This window comes from Trachypithecus francoisi, unplaced genomic scaffold, assembly GCF_009764315.1.
Source record: "Trachypithecus francoisi isolate TF-2019V2 unplaced genomic scaffold, Tfra_2.0 Lachesis_group7, whole genome shotgun sequence".
Taxonomy (NCBI): Eukaryota; Metazoa; Chordata; class Mammalia; order Primates; family Cercopithecidae; genus Trachypithecus; species Trachypithecus francoisi.
The window spans coordinates 98,208,627-98,229,076 of record NW_022681472.1 but is presented as its reverse complement, the minus strand read 5'-3'; the positions used below and the strand labels follow the sequence as shown (position 1 = coordinate 98,229,076).

The window sequence follows — 20,450 nt, the reverse complement described above, 5'->3', positions numbered from 1 at the left end:
GCAGTGTTTCTTTTGCATGTTTAATGGGGGATTTCCTTGCATTTAGAAGACCCATTTTCCAAGTAGCTGTGTGTGCATGAGGGACAAGGAAGGTGCCCTTGGAGTTGGTGCACCTATAAAGTGCCTTTCCGTGACCCTGAGCCGGGCCCTGGCGAGGGGACTCGCTCTGCTTTTTGCGCCGAGGTGTTAGGTGGCAGCATGGGCATCTGCTGTTTGGTGTAGACTCACCACAGCATGTCCTGCCCCTCTTTGTTTATTTTCCATGCAACTACTTCCATCAGTGAGCCATTCAGCACCAGGATTCTAGAGGGTGCACCCCTGAGGTCTATTCTACTGCAGCAGGCCTGGCCCATGTTTCAACCCCGGAACGAGTTAGGCTGTCCCAGGAACAGGCTGGCATGAGAGGCTGGATTAAGGGTACCACAAGTTTTTATAGTAATCTTGAGGGAGTCCAGGAGGGCGCCTGATCACGGCGAGCCTTCCTCCCGAGAGCCAACATGGCCCTTTATTTCTAAAACTCCCTGCACCTGGAGGGGAGAGAGGACCTCGAAGGTGTGTCTGAAAGTCAGGTTTTGGGGCCGGGCGAGGTGGCTCACTCCTATAATCCCAGCACTTTAGGAGGCCGAGACAGGTGGATCACTTGAGGTCAGGAGTTTGAGACCAGCTTGGCCAATGTGGTGAAACCCCACGTCTACTAAAAATACAAAAATTAGCCAGATGTGGTGGTGCACGCCTGTAATTCCAGCTACTCAGGAGGCTGAGGCAGGAGAATCGCTTGAACCCGGAAGTGAAGGTTGCAGTGAGCTGAGATTGCACCACTGCACTCCAGCCTGGCGACAGAGCAAGACTCCGTCTCAAACAAAACAAAACAAAACAAAACAAAACAAAAAAACAAAAAAACCCAAAAAAGTCAGGTTTTGGGCTTCCTCTACTGGAATGGCGATGGCTGTGACTGCCCCAAGGAGCCAACCAGACGCGGCGTTTCTCCCACAACAGAACGAGGTGTTCCTCCCACAACCAGACACGGTGTTTCTCCCAGTTTTGGGGGGACTCCTAGGGCTACTCTCCATTTCTCTGCTACAGAAGGTGAGTTTTTGTTTTTTTGCTTCCACTGGATTCGATCATTTGTTGATGTGAGTCCATAAATTAGATCATTTATGGGACACGTGCCATAATGGTCCCCTCTCCATTTGGGACCTCCCATAAGGGGAGCAGTTTCTCTGGCCCTGGATGGTGTGATGTCCCAGTGCGAGTACCTCCAGCCGGGCAAGTCCCTATTGTACCTGCAAAGGAGGAGCATAAGGAGGGGGTGAAATGGGATTAGATTCCACAGGAGACTCTGATAGTGCAGGGGATGCTGGGGAGTCAGAAGGAGGTAAGGAGCCCTGAGAACCCCTATCTGGACTTGGAGCTGGGCCATGGGGCCTGGGGACCCTTCCCTTTAATAAAAGAGGGTCTTCGCATGGGTCTGGGGGGCTTTCTAGCTTACTGGATTTTAGCCTGCAGCTTTTGCGTAGAGCCGGGTTCTGTTGTAAGGCCACACATGCTTGCTTATAGGGTACTTAGGACCATTGTCCCTGATTCCTACGGAAAGACAGAGCTGCAGGATGTCAATGAAGCTCACGGTTCCACTCTCTGACCACTTTTCATTGTCAGCGAACTTGTACCCAGGCCAAACAGTGTAACATAAGATGTCTTTTCCTTTTTAGCTCATCTACCCGAAAGGTGTTCCAATTTTTAAAGATATGTCCCAGGGACGGTCAGTGAGAGTAAAGGAAGTGGTTCCCATGGTGCCGAGATAATCCTGCAATGAAAAAAACAGATACCAAAGTCCAGGAGGTCACAGGTGTCCCTGAGCCAAGCTGGACCATGACAGGGTCTGGGACATGCCCTTGAATCCTCATGAAACCAGGGCCCCAGGAGGTCACGGGCATTTGGCATGCACCGTCCTGGGTCTCACAGGTGCTGGAAGTCTCCAGGCCCGACTGACGTGGCCCCCCCTGCTGGCTGGGAGGCCCGACATCTCGCCAGCAAGCCTTTGCCTGCCTCGCTGGTTGGCCATTGGTGATGTCCAATTACAATGCCTGGAATGTCTGATGCAATCCCGCGGCCTGGTATCTACATGACTAAGCATCTTTTGTTCAGCAAGGAAAGCCAGCTGAAGGACCATCTGAAGGAGCTGGAAAATGCATAAGGAGGGACGGGGCACTCTTAATGTGTCCCTCAAAACAGACTTTGGCCAGGCGCGGTGGCTCATGCCTGTAATCCCAACACTTTGGGAGGCCAAGGTGGATGGATCACTTGTCAGCAGTTCAAGACCAGCCTGGCCAACATGGTGAAACCCCATCTCTACCAAAAGTATAAAAAATTAGCTGGGCGTGGTGGCAGACCCCTGTAGTCCCAGCAACCTGGGAGGCTGAGGCAGGAGAGTTGCTTTAACCCAGGAGGCAGAGGTTGCCGTGAGCCGAGATGGTGTCATTGCACTCCAGCCTGGGCAAAAGAGAGTCCGTCAAAAAAAAAAAAAGAAAAAAGAAAAAAAAGGAAATTTTGTAAAACAGAAAACGCGATCAGACAATAAATCACAATGGCCACGAGGTGGCGGCCGAGTGCTACCAGAGGAACAGCAAACAGCTGCGTCTGAAATGAGGCCAGAAAGGTGTGAAATGAAGCAGCAAAACAGCCCAAATACTGAATGTTGAGAGCAACCCACGTGGTTAGGATAATGATGAGTGGTGCAGAGGCAGCCAGAGGGCAGCAGCACGTATATCCACAGGAAGGGTACAGGCAACTTAGAAACCTTTCCCAGCGCTTGACTGAAACAGCCCTGGGAAAAGCAGCAGCAGCCAACCAGGCAGCCTGGCACTGCCACGGTACCCGCTGCGGGGAAGGGAAACTGGAGTGAATGACGCGGACAAACCTCCATCCGAGTCATGGCACCAGAAACGTTGACGGCTGCTGGGAGGCCTCCATTCTTGTCTTCTTAGTTTAAAAGAATTTAAACAAGAGACACACAGCCAAGGAGAAGCAGCACAGAGCAATGTATTGTAAAGGAGAAAGAATATTTTGAAAGTGCGACGCAGGAGACAGGACACCCTGAGAGAGAGGATTCAGGGCCGTCTGCTCGTAAGGGCGAGACAGCAGAGACTGGCATCAGGGAGGCTCCTCCATGGGAGTCTTCCATGATTACTCACAGCGGGTGGGCAGAGGCGTTGCTAGGAAACATGTTCGGGGGGGGGGCGTCCTCTGGGTGCACATGCGCAGTACCTACACCTGCTTGTTCATAAGTTGCGTGTCTCATTAGCATCTTAAATCTCCACCCAGGGGTGTGTTTTCTATTATAATGAGCAAAGGGTCAGTCTGAGGATAGGGTAAGTCAAATATGCATGCTCTCTAGTTGGGGAGGGGGGATTTCTCTCCTGGAGCTAGCTTTGCTTGGAGGAGCTGGACCACAGTGCAAATGCAAAGGCTTACTGTGTTGACTGTACAGTGGTCATGGTGGCTGCATCCTAAGGATATGGTCACTTCCTTGACTACCTATCCTGGCTCATAAGCAGAAGTCAAGCCCCTGGGCCGGGCGCCATGCCTCACACTTGTAATCCCAGCACTTTGGGAAGCCGAGGCAGGCGGATAACAAGGTGAGGAGTTTGAGACCAGCCTGGCCAACACGGTGAAACCCCATCTCTACTAAAAATACGAAAAAAAAAAAAAAAAAAAAAAACTGGTGCACTGGCAGGTGCCTGTAATCCCAGCTACTCCGGAGGCTGAGGCAGGAGAATCACTTGAACCGGGGAGGCAGAGATTGCAGTGAGCTGAGATGGTGCCATTGCACTCCAGCCTGGGTGACAGAGCAAGACTCCATCTAAAAAAAAAAAAAAAAAATATATATATATATATATATATTCAAGCCCCTACCATAATGCTAACCTTGTGGTCTTTCATTAGTTTTACAAAGGCGGCTTTGGTCTCAAGGAGTGGAGTAGTTTTGGGAAGAGACTATTATCGTCCTTACTTTATTTTTTATTTGTATTTATTTATTTTTGTTTTGAGATGGAGTTTCGCTCTTGTCACCCAGGCTGGAGTACAATGGCACAATCTCGGCTCACTGCAACCTCCGCATCTCAGGTTCAAGTGATTCTCCTGCCTCAGCTTCCTGAGTAGCTGGGATTACAGGTGCCCGCCACCACGTCAGCTAATTTTTAATTTTTTTAGTAGAGACAGAGTTTCGTCATGTTGGTCAGGCTGGTCTTGAACTCCTGACTTCAGGTGATTCACCTGCCTTGGTCTTTCAAAGGTATTACAGGTGTGAGCCATCATGCCTGGCCCATCCTTACTTTAAACTATGAACTAAATTCCTCCCATAGTTAGCTTGGCCTATGCCACCTGAGCAAAGGCAGGTTAGCTTGTGAGATTAGAAGCAAGCTGGAGTCAGTTATGTTAGATTCTTCTCTTTTTTTTGAGCAGGAGTCTCACTCTGTCACCCAAGCTGGAGTGCAGTGGCGCAATCTCGGCTCATTGCAAGCTCCGCTTCCCAGGTTCACGCCATTCTCCTGCCTCAGCCTCCCGAGTAGCTGGGACTACAGGTGCCTGCCACCACATCCCGCTAATTTTTCTTTTGTAGTTTTATTAGAGATGGGGTTTCACTGTGTTAGCCAGGATGGTCTCGATCTCCTGACCTTGTGATCCACTCGCCTCGGCCTCCCAAAGTGCTGGGATTACAGGCATGAGCCACCACCCCTGGCCACTGTTTGGACGAACGGAGGCAAGATGGCGCACTTCCGGGTTCTTCATCCCCCCCCAACTTTTCCCACGCGCGCGAAAATGCAGCCGACGCCCGGGAAGGTGCAGACTAACTGGGCATGCGCCAGGTGACGTCAATCTGAAGAGACCAAGATTTACCTGGTCGCACCTGCGGAACGCCCCCGGACACGCCCGTGCCCCGCCTATCGCCCTCCCACTCCCAGAAAAGCCGCTGCGGACGAGTGCCACGCGCGGACTTCCCAGCTTCCCCACTGCGGTCGGGACTGTCGGAACTCCGTCCGAGGGCAGCACGGAGAACTCTGGGGGCCTCATTTGCCGGAGGCCAACAGACCTCTCCTTACCCACCTTCTTCCCCTGAAGCTAGGTGACCAAAATAAACTTGCAGTTTTGCTCCTACCCTTGCCTAGTCGCTGGTTCCTTTGCGCCCGCTCTGGTGGTCTTAGAAAAAAAACAAAACAGCCTCCTCTCATTGTTATAATCTTGCTAAAGTGGTTTCACTCCTGGCCTCAAGCTATCTTCCTGCCTTGGCCTCCCAAAGTGATGAGATTACCGATGTGAGCCACCAGGCCCACCTACTGTCAATTCTAGTGTAAAGAGTAAATTGGGCTGGGCGTGGTGGCTCACACATGTAATCTCAGCACTTTAGGAGGCCGAGGTGAGCGGATCTCTTGAGGTCAGGCTGGCTCAGAACGGTCTGGGTGAATGAACGCCTGTCTTAGCCTGGAGTCAGGGCTAGATTCAGAACAGCCTGGGTGGACAGACGTCTCAGCCTGGAGTCAGGGCTGGGCTCAGAACAGTCTGGGCGGACGACAGTGTGACAGCCACCACCCAGCCATGCCAGACGCCTCCATCCGAGATGTCCTGGTTCCTCCGACTGCACAGTGTGACAGCCACCACCCAGCCATGCCAGAGGCCTCCATCCGAGACGTCCTGGTCCCTCCGACTGCACAGTGTGACAGCCACCACCCGGCCGTGCCAGAGGCCTCCATCCGAGATGTCCTGGTCCCTCCGCCTGCAGTGTGACAGCCACCACCCAGCCATGCCAGACGCCTCCATCCGAGACGTCCTGGTCCCTCCACCTGCAGTGTGACAGCCACCATCCAGCCATGCCAGACGCCTCCATCCGAGACGTCCTGGTCCCTCTGCCTGCACAGTGTGACAGCCACCACCCAGCCATGCCAGACGCTTCTATCCGAGACGTCCTGGTCCCTCCGACTGCACAGTGTCCTCCGACTGCACAGTGTGACAGCCACCACCCGGCCGTGCCGGGTAAGATACCCAATTAAATTTGAATTTCAGATAAACAATTTTAGCATAAGTATGTCCCCAACATTGGTAAAAATGACTATTTGTTGTTTATCTGAGATTCAGAATAAGCTGGGCATCTTGGACTTTTTATTTGCTCAACCTAGAAACTCATGAGTGCCTAAGGAGGTCAAGGGAAATTCCCGACCACCCCAAATCTGTGTCGGACCCAGGGGCAGTCACAACGGGGTGCAGTGGTTGTACCTGGTGACTCAGGCCGCTTGTCTACCTCCTCATGTCCCCGCCTGCCCCTAGCACCACGGCGTCATGCCCTACCCTCCAGGGGGCCCAGAAAGCAGCGCGTTTGCCCAGGGCCATGGTCCTCTAGGCAGAGGGTTCAGCCCAAGGAGGGCAGCCCTAGTTCCCAAGCCTCCTGCAGCATTGACTGTCCACTGCAGCTGGCCTGGGGTCTGCAGCTGGCCTTCTGCTTCTGGCCCTGGCTGGCCCTGGCTGACCTCTCCAGAAGGTCTCTGGAAGCTTCTTCCCACAGGGTCCTCCCGTCTACGGTAATCTTCCCCGGTTCTGAGAAACAAACTGGAGAGGCCCAGGCACACCCCACCTCTTCTCTCTGGGTCTCCACAGCTTCTCCTCTGCCTCCTCCCCAAGGGGATCACTCCGGCCCTTACCCTCTCCAGTGACCCTCTCCACACCCACCCGGCTTCCCCCTTCCTCTGAGCACCCCAGACCCCAAAGGACAAGGTGAGGGAGCCTTTGGAGAAATATTGCCTGACGTCAGGGGTCCCCCACTCTCGGGGGAACCATGCGGCCAGCACGGCAGTCAGCCCCCTCCCCGCAGTCAGCTCCCTCCCTGCAGGCAGCTCCTCCCCATAGTCAGCCCGCTCCCCGCAGGCAGCCACCTCTCGAAGGCACCCAGTCCCCGCAGGCAGCCCCCTCCCCGCGGTCAGCTCCCTCCCTATAGTCAGCCCCCTCCCAGCAGGCAGCCGCCTCTCCGCCTCACCTCACAGCTGCAGGGGTCTGGGCTCGGCAGTGTTGGAGGCAGCTCAGGTTGAAGGCCGGGCAGCGGGCACTTCTCCCCCAGCCTCCTGCGGCCCAGGCATCACTGGAAGCGAAGTTTGTCCCCACTTTGTATCAGTGGCAAAGAAAGAGCACCCAATTGGACAAAAGGCAAGCCGGCTGCGTTCCTGGCCCAGAGTGGGTGAGAGTGAGCCTCCGCCCTGTGGGGGAGGCTGAGGCCGGGGCTGTGAGGAGTCCCATGCGGGGAGGAGGCTGTAGGAGCACCTCAATGCGCCTCTTGATACCATGCATGCTTAGCAAGCCCTGGGGACTGTTCTCTCGGGCGGGGACTTCCGGCTTGTAATGACATGTCACTGCCTTAAAGGGAACTGGGGTCACCAGCTCTGGTTTGTGCCCATCTGGTGTGTTCTTGTCTCCCTGGTATTTGGCAGGGGATCCTAAGCCTCTTCTGGCATGCTGAGACATCTGGAGCTCATCAAGCCTTGGAGCCTGTAGATAAAGAGATTAAAGGAAAAAAGAAAAGAAATCCCGCCCTGGGAGAGTTGGGGCAGGATTAGCCCGGAGGCCACGCCTCTGCGGGGGTCTCCCATAGGCTGGGCCAGCCTCTGCCCTCCCTGCTTCCAGAACCCTGAAGGCTGATGGCGGCCAGTCTCCACCCACCCCAGAGCCCAGCCTAGCAGTAGAAGGCCGCCCATCCCGCTCGAACGTCCCTCTTCTTCCAGGGTCAGCCTGCATGCCACTCTCACAGAGGCCAGGCAGGTGGTGGGGCCGGGAGTTTATCCTCTGCTTGAGGGGGGGTCTGGGGTGCAACTGAGCCTTTCACCCTTTGAGAGGAGTCAGGGTCATGCAGCGTCTCCAGCAAGTGGTGGCAGAAACTGATGGAGCATCCTTTTTTTTTTTTTTTTTTTGAGACGGAGTCTCGCTCTGTCACCCAGGCTGAAGTGCAGTGGCGCGATCTCGGCTCACTGCAAACTCTGCCTCCCGGGTTTACGCCATTCTCCTGCCTCAGCCTCCCGAGTAGCTGGGACTACAGGTGCCCACCATCTCGCCCGGCTAGTTTTTTGTATTTTTTAATAGAGACGGGGTGTAGGCCATCCTGTAGGCCAGGATGGTCTCGATCTCCTGACCTCGTGATCCACCCGTCTCGGCCTCCCAAAGTGCTGGGATTACAGGCTTGAGCCACCGCGCCCGGCCTGGAGCATCCTAATCACAAAATAGGAAGAGAGTTTACAAAATAGGAGCGTTTACCAAGAGCCTCTCCCTCCCTCCCTCTGTGGGGAAAAGAAAGAGAGATCAGCCTGTTACTGTCTATATAGAAGGAAGCAGACATAAGAGACTCCATCTTGTTCTGTATTTGAGATGCTGTTAATCTGTGACCCGACCCCCAACCTTGTCCTTGCAAGAGACATGTGCTGTGGTGACTCAAGGTTTAACGGATTTTGGGCTGTGCAGGGTGTGCTTTGTTAAACAAGTGCCTGAAGGCAGCTTGCTGGTTAAAAAGTCATCACCATTCTCTTAATCTCAAGTACCCAGAGACACGTACACGGCCAAAGGTCGCAGGGACCTCTGCCTAGGAAAGCTAGGTATTGTGCAAGGTTTCTCCCCATGTGATAGTCTAAAACAATGCTGCTAAAGGGTTTATGGAGATGTTTGCATATGTAGATCAAGGCACAGCAGTTTCCTTTGAACTTATTCATGTCACAGAGATCTTTATCCGTATGTCTTACTGCTAATTTTCTACGTACAATGATCCTATTATCCTGCCACTTCCTTTTCTTTAAGATGGTAAAGATAATGATCAATAAATACTGAGGGAACTCAGACACCGGGGCCGGCACGGGTCCTCTGTAAGCTGAGCGCCGGTCCCCTGGGTCCACTTTTTCTTTCTCTATACTTTGTCTCTGTGTCTTATTTCTTTTCTCAAGTCTCTCGTTCCACCTAACGAGAAACACCCACAGGTGTGGAGGGGCAGGCCACCCCTTCATCCCTCCCTCCCACCCTCCCACCCTCTCTTTCTGTCTCTCAAGTAGAAGTGGGGTCTCTCTATGTTACCCAGGCTGCTCTCGAACTCCGGGGCTCGAGCGATCCTCCTGCCTCAGCCTCCCAAAGTGCTGAATTACAGGTGTGAGCTGCTGGGCCCAGCCCCAGGCCCTCTTACAGGGGTGAGCTGCCCGGAAACAACCCAGAGCCGTATCCCCCTCAGGGTGCAGTGACAGGACCCCTGCCACCCCCAACCCAGGCCCAAAAGGAGGGGCCAGGAGGAGAGGGGCCACCAAGGCAGGTGAGCTGCTTAAGAGGAGCGAGGGCTGTGGACAGTCCTGCGGACTGCAGGAGGGGCCAGCAGGATCAATATCCAGCTTCTCTCTCCTGCTGGGCTCCTGCTGGGGCTCCCTGTTGGTCACCCCAAAACTTACTGTGGGGCTGGCCAGGCTCAGCTGCTGGTTCTGCCTTGGGGCACCTCCTAGGTGGAGTCAGGGCGGCTGAAGGCTTCTCCACTCATGCGTCCACTGTCTGGACATCCTGCCCCTGCTGACCTCCAGGACTTGCAGTGTGCGAAGGCCACACCACAGCCCCTCCTCTGCTGCCTCCCTCATGCCTCCCGGAATGATGCTCTTAACCCCCCATTAGAGGCCCCTATTCTTCCTGACTGTACCTCTTGACACCCTGAGTACAGTTCAAGAGACCGTGAAGAAACTCACACAAGTGACAATTGGAGGCTCTGAGAGAAAACAGTGCAGTCACTATGCATTTATTTTTATTTACTTATTTTTTTTTTAGAGATGAGGTCTTGCTTTGTTGGCCAAGCTGGTCTTTTGAACTCCTGGCCTCAAATGATCCTCCCACCTTGGTCTCCCAAACTGTGGAGTTGACAGGTGTGAGCCGTTCTCTCCGGCTTACTCTGCGTGTTACAGGATGGGATGTGTTGATGAAAGAAAACCAAACTCTGAAATATTTGAAGAGGTTTATTCTGAGCTAAATGTGAGGACCGTGGCCTGTGACAGAGACTCAGGAGGTCCTGAGAACACGTGCCCAAGATGGCCGGGGAACAGCTCGATTTTACACCCTTCAGGGAGAAAGAAGTTACAGGCTGATATGGTTTGGATTTGTGTCCCCCCTTGCCCCCCAGATCTCATGTGGAATAGGTGGAGGGGCCTGGTGGGAGGTGACTCGATCATGGGGTCAGATTTCCCCCTTGCTGTTCTGGGGATAGTGAGTTCTCAGGAGATCTGATGGTTTGAAAGTGTGTGGTGCGTCCCCCTTTGCTCCTTCTCCCTTGGGCTCAAGGGATCCACCTGCCTCGGCTTCCCAAAGTGTTGGGATTACAGGTGTGAGCCACTGCGCCTGGCTGAAGCCTCTGTTGATCCTGATTTTTTTTCCCATTGCTATTATGGCTGTTTTTCTCCTCTTCTTTTAATGACGGGTCTCTCACAAGAATTATCCACATTTTTTTTTTTTTTTTTGAGACGGAGTCTGGCTCTGTCACCCAGGCTGGAGTGCAATGGCCGGATCTCAGCTCACTGCAAGCTCTGTCTCCTGGGTTTACGCCATTCTCCTGCCTCAGCCTCCCAAGTAGCTGGGACTACAGGCACCCGCCACCTTGCCCGGCTAGTTTTTTGTATTTTTTAGTAGAGACGGGGTTTCACCGGGTTAGCCAGGATGGTCTCGATCTCCTGACCTCGTGATCCGCCCGACTCGGCCTCCCAAAGTGCTGGGATTACAGGCTTGAGCCACTGTGCCCGGCCCAAATTATCCACATTTTTAAGGCTGGGCACAGTGGCTTACACCTGTAATCTCAGCACTTTGGGAGGTCGAGGCAGGTGGATCATTTGAGGTCAGGAGTTTGAGACCAGCCTGGCCAACATGGTGAAACCTCATCTCCACAAAAAATACAAATATTAGCCAGGCCTGGTTGCACAAGCCTGTAATCCCAGCTACTTGGGAGGCTGAAACACAAGAATTGCTTGAACCTGGGAGGCAGAGATTGCAGTCAGTGGAGACTGCACCACTGCACTCCAGCTCAGGCAACAGAGTGAGACCCTGTCTTATAAAAAAAAAAAAAAAAAAAAAAAAAGCAAGAGTTATCCAAGTTTTTAGTTTACCCAAAGAAATAACTAACTTGTGTATCCTATCTAATGTGTACATAATTTATATATTATTAATTTCTGATGTCACTTTTATTAGTTTCTTTCTTCTGTTTTTTTTTTTTTTTGGATTCCATTTGCTGTTCTTTCTGTTACTTCTTGTGATGAATTCATTCATCAATGTTGAATCTTTTTTTTTGAGATGGAGTCTCGCTCTGTTACCCAGGCTGGAGTGCAATGGCAGGATCTTACCTTACTGCAACCTCCGCCTCCCGGGTTCCAGTGATTCTCCTGTCTCAGCCTCCCAAGTAGCTGGGATTACAGGTGTGTGCCACTACGCTCAGCTAATTTTTGTATTTTTAGTAGAGACAGGGTTTCACTATGTTGGTCAGGCTGGTCTCCAACTCCTGACCTCCGGCCTTGGCCTCCCAAAGTGCTGGCATTACAGGCATGAGTCCCTGTGCCTAGCCTGAATGTTTTTTTAATGTATGAAGGTAAGGGCCAATGGGAAATCTTCCCTTTTAACCCTTGCCATTTCCATGAAAACTCAGCTCAGAAAAGGCAGATTAACTGGAGAAAAGGCACACAGGTTTATTAACGTATTCACAGGGGAAAACACAGAGTGCTATCCCCCACACTGCAGCGGGGTTCAGACGCTGAGGGACCATCTTGGCCACACAGGCCATGGGGAGAGAAGACGAACTCTGAGGGCAGTGGAGCAGGGAGCAGAGATTAACTTGTAGACAGTTCTCTTTGGAATGTGGATGGGCCTGAGGGACAGACATTATTATCTTTTGAAAGGGTCTGTTCAGATATGGTGACAGTCTTTGTCTTGGGGTAGGGGGAAGAAAATACAGTTGTTCTTGGTGGGTTCAGACTTTAGGCAGACAAAAGAAGTTTAGAGAACTCCATCCTGACTTTGGGAGAGTCTGTGGGTTGTGGGGGAGAACAGAAAGTTCCTGAAGTTTCTTCAGCACGTCAAAGTGCCATAATTTGAGGTATTGGGTTCTGAGACCTAACAGTGGATATAGTTCTCTCAAAGCATGCAGTTATGGCCGGGCGTGGTGGCTCATGCCTGCAATCCCAGCACTTTGGGAGGCTGAGGAAGGTGGATCACCTGAGGTCAGGAGTTCGAGCCCAACCATGGCCAACGTGGTGGAACCTCGTCTCTACTAAAAATACAAAAATTAGCCAGGTGTGGTAGTGCATGCCTGTCGTCCCAGCTACTTGGGAGACTGAGACAGGAGAATCGCTTGAACTTAGAGGTAGAGGTTGCAGAGCTGAGATCGTGCCACTACACTCTAGCCTGGGCAACAAGAGCAAAGCTCCGTCTCAAAAAAATAAATAAATAAAAAACTAGCAAGATGTGGTGGTGTGTGCCTGTGGTCTCGGCTACTTAGGAGGTTGAGGCAGGAGGATCACTTGAGCCCAGGAGGTCAGGGCTGCAGTGAGCTTTGATTGTACCCACTGCATTCCTGTTGCATTCGGCAACAGAGGGAAATCCTATTTTCATTTTGATTTCTTCTGTGACACACGGGTTATTTATAAATATACTTGTTCATTTCCAAACAGAGGAGGATTTTCTTGTTTTGAGTAATAATTTCTGGTCTAATTGAATTGTAATTAGAGAAGCCACTCTTTTTTTTTTTTTTTTTTTTTTTTTTTTTTTTTTTTGAGACGGAGTCTCACTCTGTCGCCCAGGCTGGAGTGCAGTGGCCGGATCTCAGCTCACTGCAAGCTCCACCTCCCGGGTTCACGCCATCTCCTGTCTCAGCCTCCCGAGTAGCTGGGACTACAGGCGCCCGCCTCGTCGCCGGCTAGTTTTTTGTATTTTTTAGTAGAGACGGGGTTTCACCGTATTAGCCAGGATGGTCTCGATCTCCTGACCTCGTGATCCGCCCGTCTCGGCCTCCCAAAGTGCTGGGATTACAGGCTTGAGCCACCGCGCCCGGCCTAGAGAAGCCACTCTGTATGATTTCAATTAATTTGTGGAAACTTTTTCATGGCTCATTATGTGATCGATAGTTGTAAATGTTTGTGTGTACTTGAAAAAGATGTGTGTTCTGGGATCGCTGTGTCCGGTTTTCTATGTGGGTTACCTTTCTTTTATTAATGTGAAAATTTGTTTTATTTTCTAAACTTTTGAATTGAATTTTTTTTGTTTGTTTGTTTTGAGATGCGGTCTTGTTCTGTTGAGTGCACTGGCGCAATCTCAGCTCACTGCAGCCTCTGCCTGCGGGTTCAAGCAATTCTCCCACCTAAGCCTCCCCAGTAGCTGGGATTACAGGAGCCCACCACTACACCTGGCTAATTTTAGTAATTTTAGTAGAGACGTGGTTTCACCATCTTGGCCAGGCTAGTCTTGAACTCCTGACCTTGTGATCCACCTGCTTCGGCCTCCCAAAGTGCTGGGATTGCAGGCATGAGCCACCATGCCCAGCAAGATCACTTTTTAAAAGACGTTCTTGGCTAGTGCTGTGGCTCACACCTGTATTCCTTGAGCACGGGAGTTCGAGACCAGCTGGGGCAATATGGCAAAACCCTGTCTCTACAAAAATACAAAAATTAGGTGGGCATGGTGGTGTGCACCTGTCATCCCAGTTACTTCGGGGGCAGAGGCAGGAGGATCGCTTGAGCCTGGGTTAAGGCTACAGTAAGCTGCGTCCCCACCACTGCACTCCAGCTTGGGCAACAAAGTGAGGTCCCGTCTAAAAATAAAAATAAAAAATAAAATAAAATAAAATAAAAATGTTCTTTTAGTACAAGTATGTTGGAAGTATGTTGGTGATAACCTTTCTGTCTGACAAAGTCTTTCTTCCAATGCTCTTGTTGCCTGTAGAATTCAGGGCTATCATCTCTCCTGGCTTCCATAGTTGTCCTTCTCACTACCGCCCCCTGGTGGCTGATCTTTTTCTCTGGCCATTAACAGGACTTTTTTTTGTTTGGGCTTCTGCATTTTCACAGGTGCATGTGGGGTTATTTATTTGTTGACACTGCCTGAAGTTTTCTGGGCTGCCTGATCTGTGGCTGGATCCACTTTATCAGTTCTGGAAATGTCTCAGCTATTAAGTCTTCAATATTGCCTTTGTGCTATTCGCTCAGCTATTTGGGGAACTGTCACGGTGTACGTATCTGCTATCTTTGTATATTTCTTACTTTTTCTACTTTTGAGTATGGATCGGGCACTGAGGGGAAGGACCGTCAGAAGGATTTTCCACAGATCCCTCTGCTCCCCAGATGGGAAGGCAGGTCCCAAGTTTTCCCCATGGAGGAGGCTGGTTCTCCCAAAGGGACCTGGGTGCTTTCTGGAGAGGGAATGGTGGCTGTGTTTTTAAATTGTGGACCAGGCCGGGTGCAGTGGCTCACACTTATAATTCCAGCATTTTGGGAGGCTGAGGCAGGGGGATCACTTAAGCCCAAGAGTTCAAGATCAGCCTGGGCAACACAGTGAGATCCCATATCTATAAAAAAAATTTTTTAAAAAATAGCTGGGTGTAGTGGCGGTGCCTGTGGTCCCAGCTACTTGGAAGCTGAGGCAGGAGGATCACTTGAGCCTGGGAGGACTGCAGACTTGGCGTGGGCCTGGGGGCCGCGGCCCGTTCTCTTCTGCTTGTCTCCTGGTTGTCTCCGTGTCCACGCTGGCTTCAAGGTTCCCTGAAACCAGCCAGGGGTGGCCCTGGAGAGGGTCCGAGGGGGTCGGGTGGGGCTTCCTGTGCCACACGCCCTCCTCTTTCGCCCACAGGGCAGAAGTTCAGCTACACTAGCAAGGGCTGTGGGCTCCCTATGTCCAGATGATGAACCTCACCCAGCCTGTGGTCCCTGGTAGGTCTTACCCCACAGAAACTGAGGATGGACTGATTGACTTGAAGACTGAGAAGCTGGACATGACCTGCTGTGAAAAGAGCCTCTGTAACAAGGGCATCAAGAGGCTGTGGATGGGGGAGGCGGCACACGGTCCTGCCTGGGCCTTACCTCCCGAGGTCCCCACAGGGGCTGAGCGGTGGGGGGCTGGTGAGGGGCAGTGCCAGGACCTGCTGCCCATCCTCTGGAGGCTCATCTGCGGGCAGATGCTGGGAAGCAGGGGCTGCATGGCGCTACAGAGAGGAGGGCGCCCAGTTCTGGGCCGGCATGGAGACTGGGAAATCCCGGGTGGGAGGCTCAGGTTCAGAGCCCTGAGATGAGCCTTCCTTCCTCATCCTTCCCTTTCTCTCTCCCCGCTCCCCTGCAGGCTGAGGTTGGGAAGGAGGTTGAGGCTGCAATGAGCTGTGATTGTACCACTGCACTCTAGCCTGGGCAACAGAGGGAGACCCTATCTCAAAAAACAAAACAGGCCAGGTGTGGTGGCTCATGCCTGTAATCCCAGCACTTTGGGAAGCTGAGGCAGGCAAATCACCTGAGGTCGTGAGTTCGAGACCAGCCTGGCCAATATGGTGAAACCCCATCTCTACTAGAAATACAAAAATCAGCTGGGTGTAGTGGCACGCACCTGTAATCCCAGTTACTTGGGAGGCTGAGGCAGGAGAATTGCTGGAACCCGGGAGCCGGAGGTTGCGGTGAGCTGAGATCGTGCCACTGCACTCCAGCCTGGGCGACAAGAGCACGACTCCATCTCAAAAACAAAAACAAACAAAACACCAAATAATCCCCCTGCCAATGAACTGGGGACCATGTGCATAGAGGGTATAAAATCAATTGAGTGGGACACAATTGATACTTTTCTTTTCTTTTTTTTTTTTTTTCTGAGATGGAGTCTTGCTCTGTCGCCCAGGCTGGAGTGCAGTGGCGCGATCTGGGCTCACTGCAAGCTCCGCCTCCTGGGTTCACGCCATTCTCCTGTCTCAGCCTCCCGAGTAGCTGGGACTACAGGCGCCCACCACCTCGCCCGGCTAGTTTTTTGTATTTTTTTAGTAGAGACGGGGTTTCACCATGTTCGCCAGGATGGTCTCGATCTCCTGACCTCATGATCCGCCCGTCTCGGCCTCCCAAAGTGCTGGGATTACAGGCTTGAGCCACCACGCCCGGCGATACTTTTCAAATAAAGTAGAAGGCATCACATGAAGCGAGGATAACTTGCTGTGTGAAAGCTGTGCTTTCATTATCCGTAGACACAGAGTACACACCTCTCGGGGATGCTTGTGCTCTGACTGGCATGTAACACGCACTGCTTATGGACGGTCAGATTAAAACATACATTTTAAGAGTCAAAAATACAACAAGTCAGTGTCCCTAGCAATATTCTAACTTCTCCATTGCTTGGTGTTACGACGTCTGGCTCAGCCATCATCAGGCCCTGGGACCCGAGCAGTGTGACTGCAGGGCCAGCAGAGTGACCCGTGGACCATGGGCCCTGCTGGTGCTGCCCCTTCAGGTCTGACCTGTGCTCTGGTGCAGTGCTTGGCGGGGCAGTCAGGCCTCTTGAGCCCGCGCCTTGCCCACAGCTGCCCGGAGTCACTGGGGAGTCTTTTGTGCCTGATGCCTCCAGCTCCGCCCTTGTCCTCCCCGCTCTCAGGAGCCACCCCCACCTCACCTGGCTCATCCTCTCAGAGGCCATGGAGTCTCCAAGCAGAGACCCCTGAGGGCACAGAGTGGATTCTGCTTTTCAGAGGGGACCTCCCAACTGAAAGGCGACCCATTCTTATGCGGGTCTGCTGCCTTTATCTGTCTTCATCAAGGGCTGTCCCCACAGTCCAGGCAGCCCTCTCCCTCCTTCTGCCTAGCACCTGGTGGGGGGGTCGGGGGGCAGAGTCTGCAGTCACCCCTGGCCCATTTCCTGGGTCTTCTGATTCCCCTGAAGAACAAGTCCAGGTGTGGGTGTGATGGGGGTGGGCAGGGGACACTGACTGGGAGGGACAGGGGTGGTTCCAGGAGTGGCCAGGACTCCCCCCCCGAGGGAGCCCCCATGTCACCCCACCCCGTTACAGGGGCCTCTGCTCCCTGCACAGAAAATAAGGGGTGCCTGGCCTGGGGTCTCAGTGTCAGAGATTGTTGCCCCGCTGGCCCCTCCCAGGCTGTCTGCACAGGGGCCTGCCAGTGGTGGGCTCAGCCAGAGACCCTCATCCTAAGTGGGATGACCTGAGTCTCACGGCTGCTTTTCTCTCTTGCTTCTGACACCAGGAAGAAGCTTGCTCCTGATGCACCAGGAAACTGAAACTGAAACTCAGGGCCCTAGTCCAGGACCCTCCTCTCTATTGAGTCACAATTTCTCCTTCTAAGGCAACCTCCCACCCCAGGGGACGACCTCTCCCTTCTCTCCTCACTGCAGCCCCTCCTCCTTCCGGGGCTGTTCTGCTCACACCCTGAGCTCTGGGAGGCCCCAGGCAGAGCAGGGGTAGGGGGGTGGTCTTGCTCGAGGTCACGTCTGCCTTCCAGAGCAGCCAGATTAGGTCACATCTGCCTTCCAGGCACAGAAGGGGTGGGGTGGGGGGGTCTTGCTCGAGGTCACATCTGCCTTCCAGAGCAGCCAGGTCAGGACGGAAGGGTTTCTACCCCTCAGTTCCCGTACATGAGATGATGGGATGAGGCCATGGGCTGTGTGCATATTACACAAGCAATCTGGGTTCCTCATAAACCAGAAGTGGGGCAGAGGTTCCCAGGCTCGGGGGTGCAAGGCCTCTCCTAGCTCTTTTCAGGCTCGGAGCCTCTGTGCCACACCTGCCCTCAATGCACCCACACCCAAGACCATGAAGGTCACCGGCCCCTGCTGCTGCTGGTGCAGCTGTGGGTGAAGCCCTGTAAGGGGGTCTGAGGGTGGAGGATGGGAAGGAGGCCTGAAGGTGGGAGTGAGACCCTCCCGATGCTGGGGGCTCCAGGTGCTAGCAGGACCCTGCCCACAATTCTGAGTAGCCAAGGGCACCTAAGCCTACCTGTATGCTGCCCAGGCCTGCTGCCTGTGCTGGTGAGAGGGACTGGAGCCCACCCTTCAGCCTGCGACCCTGACCTGCACCCTCCCTGCCCCATCCCAAGTCAGGGCCTTGAGTGCTTCCAGTGCTACGGTGTCTTGGACCTCAGCCTGTGCCACCCGTCTCCTACCCCATGCAGGCTCAAAGCTGCCCTTCCTCTGTGGTCACTGGCACTACCAATGGTGAGTCTGGGTGGGACCCGGCGTCTGTAAGCAGGTAAGGGGTGGGCAGGGCACTCAGGCAGCATCCCAGGGGCTCTGCCTTGAGCCCCCTGGCCTGGTGGAAGCTTGGATCTGGGGACAGAGCTCAGGGACCTCCATCTAATGGATCACAGACTTGGCGTGGAGCCTGGGGCCGCCCCCTGTTCTCTTCTGCTTGTCTCCGCGTCCCCACTGGCTTCAAGGTTCCCTGAAGGGGGCGGTCCTGGGGCCCGAAGCGGTCGGGTGGGGCCTCCTGTGCCAGCTGCCCTCCTCTCTCGCCCACAGGGCAGAAATTCAGCTACACTAGCAAGGGCTGTGCCCCGACCCTGTGCCCAGATTATGAACCTCACCCATCCTGTGGTCCCTGGAGGGTCTTACCCCATAGAAACTCAGGATGGACTGATTGACGTGAAGACTGAGAAGCTGGACATGACCTGCTGTGAAAAGAGCCTCTGTAACAAGGAGGCCACAGTGCAGCGTGGCCTTTGGGGCCTGGCTGTCAGGGAGCTCCTGCTCAGCCTGGGCCTCTTCCTTTGGGCCCTGCTGTGAGCCCAGCCCACCCTGGCACTGCCCTGGTGGGTAAATAGGAGCGCAGGGTGGTTGCCCAGTGCAGCCCTCAGCTCCTGCCCTGATGCCCTTGCCTGGCCACCCAGCAGCCCAGAGACCCCCCTCACCCAGCAGCCTCGATGCCCCCTGGCCCAGACAGTAAATGCACGTGTTCAACCCAAGGACTTTGTTCCCTTATTAACCCTTGGGGTCTGGTCTGTGGCCTTCGGGGGGGGGTCCCAGCAAATTCCCCAGGGTGGGGCTCAGAGACTGGAGGGCCTTCCCCAGGTGGCCCAGCCCTGCGCTCATTTCCAGCCAGGATCAGGCTCAGCCCCAGCCCGAGGTCCAGAAGCAGCCCGGAGGGTCTTGCACTCAGGGCTGGGGCCCCCCAGGAAGACGTGTTGGGGGCTGACAGAGGGGGCGGACGGGTGGAGGCACTAAGGGCCCAGGCCAGCTGTGGCTGCCAGATGTGTGTTTGTGTGAAATGGTCCCGGGCCCACAGGCTGGCGACTCCTGCAAGGCACCGCAGAGGGCGGGGGTGTCAAGGGGGCAGAAGCTGTGGACGGGGGAGGCGGCGCAGGGTTCTGCCTGGGCCTCACTGCAGGAAGTCCCCACCCCGGCTGAGTGGTGGGGGTGGGGGAGGCGCAGCGCTGGGACAGGCTGCCCATCCTCCAGAGGCTTATCCACGAGCAGATGCTGGGAAGCGGGAAAGCGGGGCTGGATGGGCTGTGGAGAGGAGGGGGCCCAGTTCGGGTCGGCATGGAGACTGGGAAATCCCAGCTCCTAGCAGGGTGTGGTGGGCCCTGGGCGGGAGGCTCCGGTCCAGAGCCCTGAGACGAGGTTCCCTTCCTCTCCCTCCCTCAGGCTTCAGGAAATTGAAACTCAGCACGTTGGACTCCTCCCTTCTCTGCTTCAGGTCCAGGACACAACCTGGGCTCCCTCCCTCTTCTCCCAGACTGCCCCCTCGGCTCCAGGACACCACCTGTCCTTGGAGGCCCCCCCCCCGCCCCCAGAGGGCGGGGCAGCAGGAACCCCGCGGAACCAGGAACCCCGCGGATCCGCTCCGCTACCTGCAGGAGGTCAGGGCTGCCTCTGACCTCAGCCCTAAACCCACAGCAGAGGGAGAGCTGGGTCCCGAGTTCCAGATCCCAGGAGGACAAGCAGCTTCCACTCGGACACTGTCTCCCCTGGGGATGACTGCGCCCCCGTCTCAGTGTGGTTGCGAGACTTAGAAACCAGTGAGCTCACCTGGGAAGTGGAGGAGATGCCAGAGATGGAAGCGAAAATTAGCTTTAGCAGAAACCAAGCGTTTGTTAGAAATTCTATCATGGCCCAGCGCCCACCATGTTCCTGTGTCCCTGGAGTCAGATCCAGGTTCCTGGCCATGGCTTTTGGGTGCAACTTCCTCTCACCAGCTCCACTATGATCAAGTGGTCTGTCCCTCCAGCAAAGCCACCTGTGATCCGAGTGAACAATGCAGTGAATGCACTGCACACTGGGACCCGAATGCCGGGATCTCTCCTCCTGGCTACCGTGCCCAGGCTCCTGGACCATCTGGTTTCCACCCTCTGTTCTCTGCTTGCATTTCTCAATGCCAGAGCAACCCACTCAGCAAATCCAAACTTCCCACAGAATCTCAAGCTCAGTCTCTGCAGGGTCCGTCCACAGGGAGTGGTGATTGTCGG

At 54.1% G+C, this 20,450-nt stretch overlaps 2 long non-coding RNA genes across 2 annotated transcripts; one reads left to right on the top strand and one right to left on the bottom strand.

Moving 5' to 3' along the window:
• Positions 1 to 827: 827 nt before the first annotated feature.
• LOC117079428 lies at positions 828 to 7,512 on the bottom strand. Its single transcript, XR_004435434.1, has 4 exons — positions 7,022 to 7,512; positions 3,192 to 3,332; positions 1,490 to 1,804; positions 828 to 1,283 (listed from the first exon to the last, which is right to left on the bottom strand). It is a non-coding gene; the product is annotated as an uncharacterized LOC117079428 (long non-coding RNA).
• A 10,066-nt stretch (positions 7,513 to 17,578) lies between these two features.
• Positions 17,579 to 18,709, top strand: LOC117079427. The gene is made up of 3 exons (XR_004435433.1): positions 17,579 to 17,851; positions 18,084 to 18,201; positions 18,505 to 18,709. It is a non-coding gene; the product is annotated as an uncharacterized LOC117079427 (long non-coding RNA).
• The last annotated feature ends 1,741 nt before the right edge of the window (positions 18,710 to 20,450 follow it).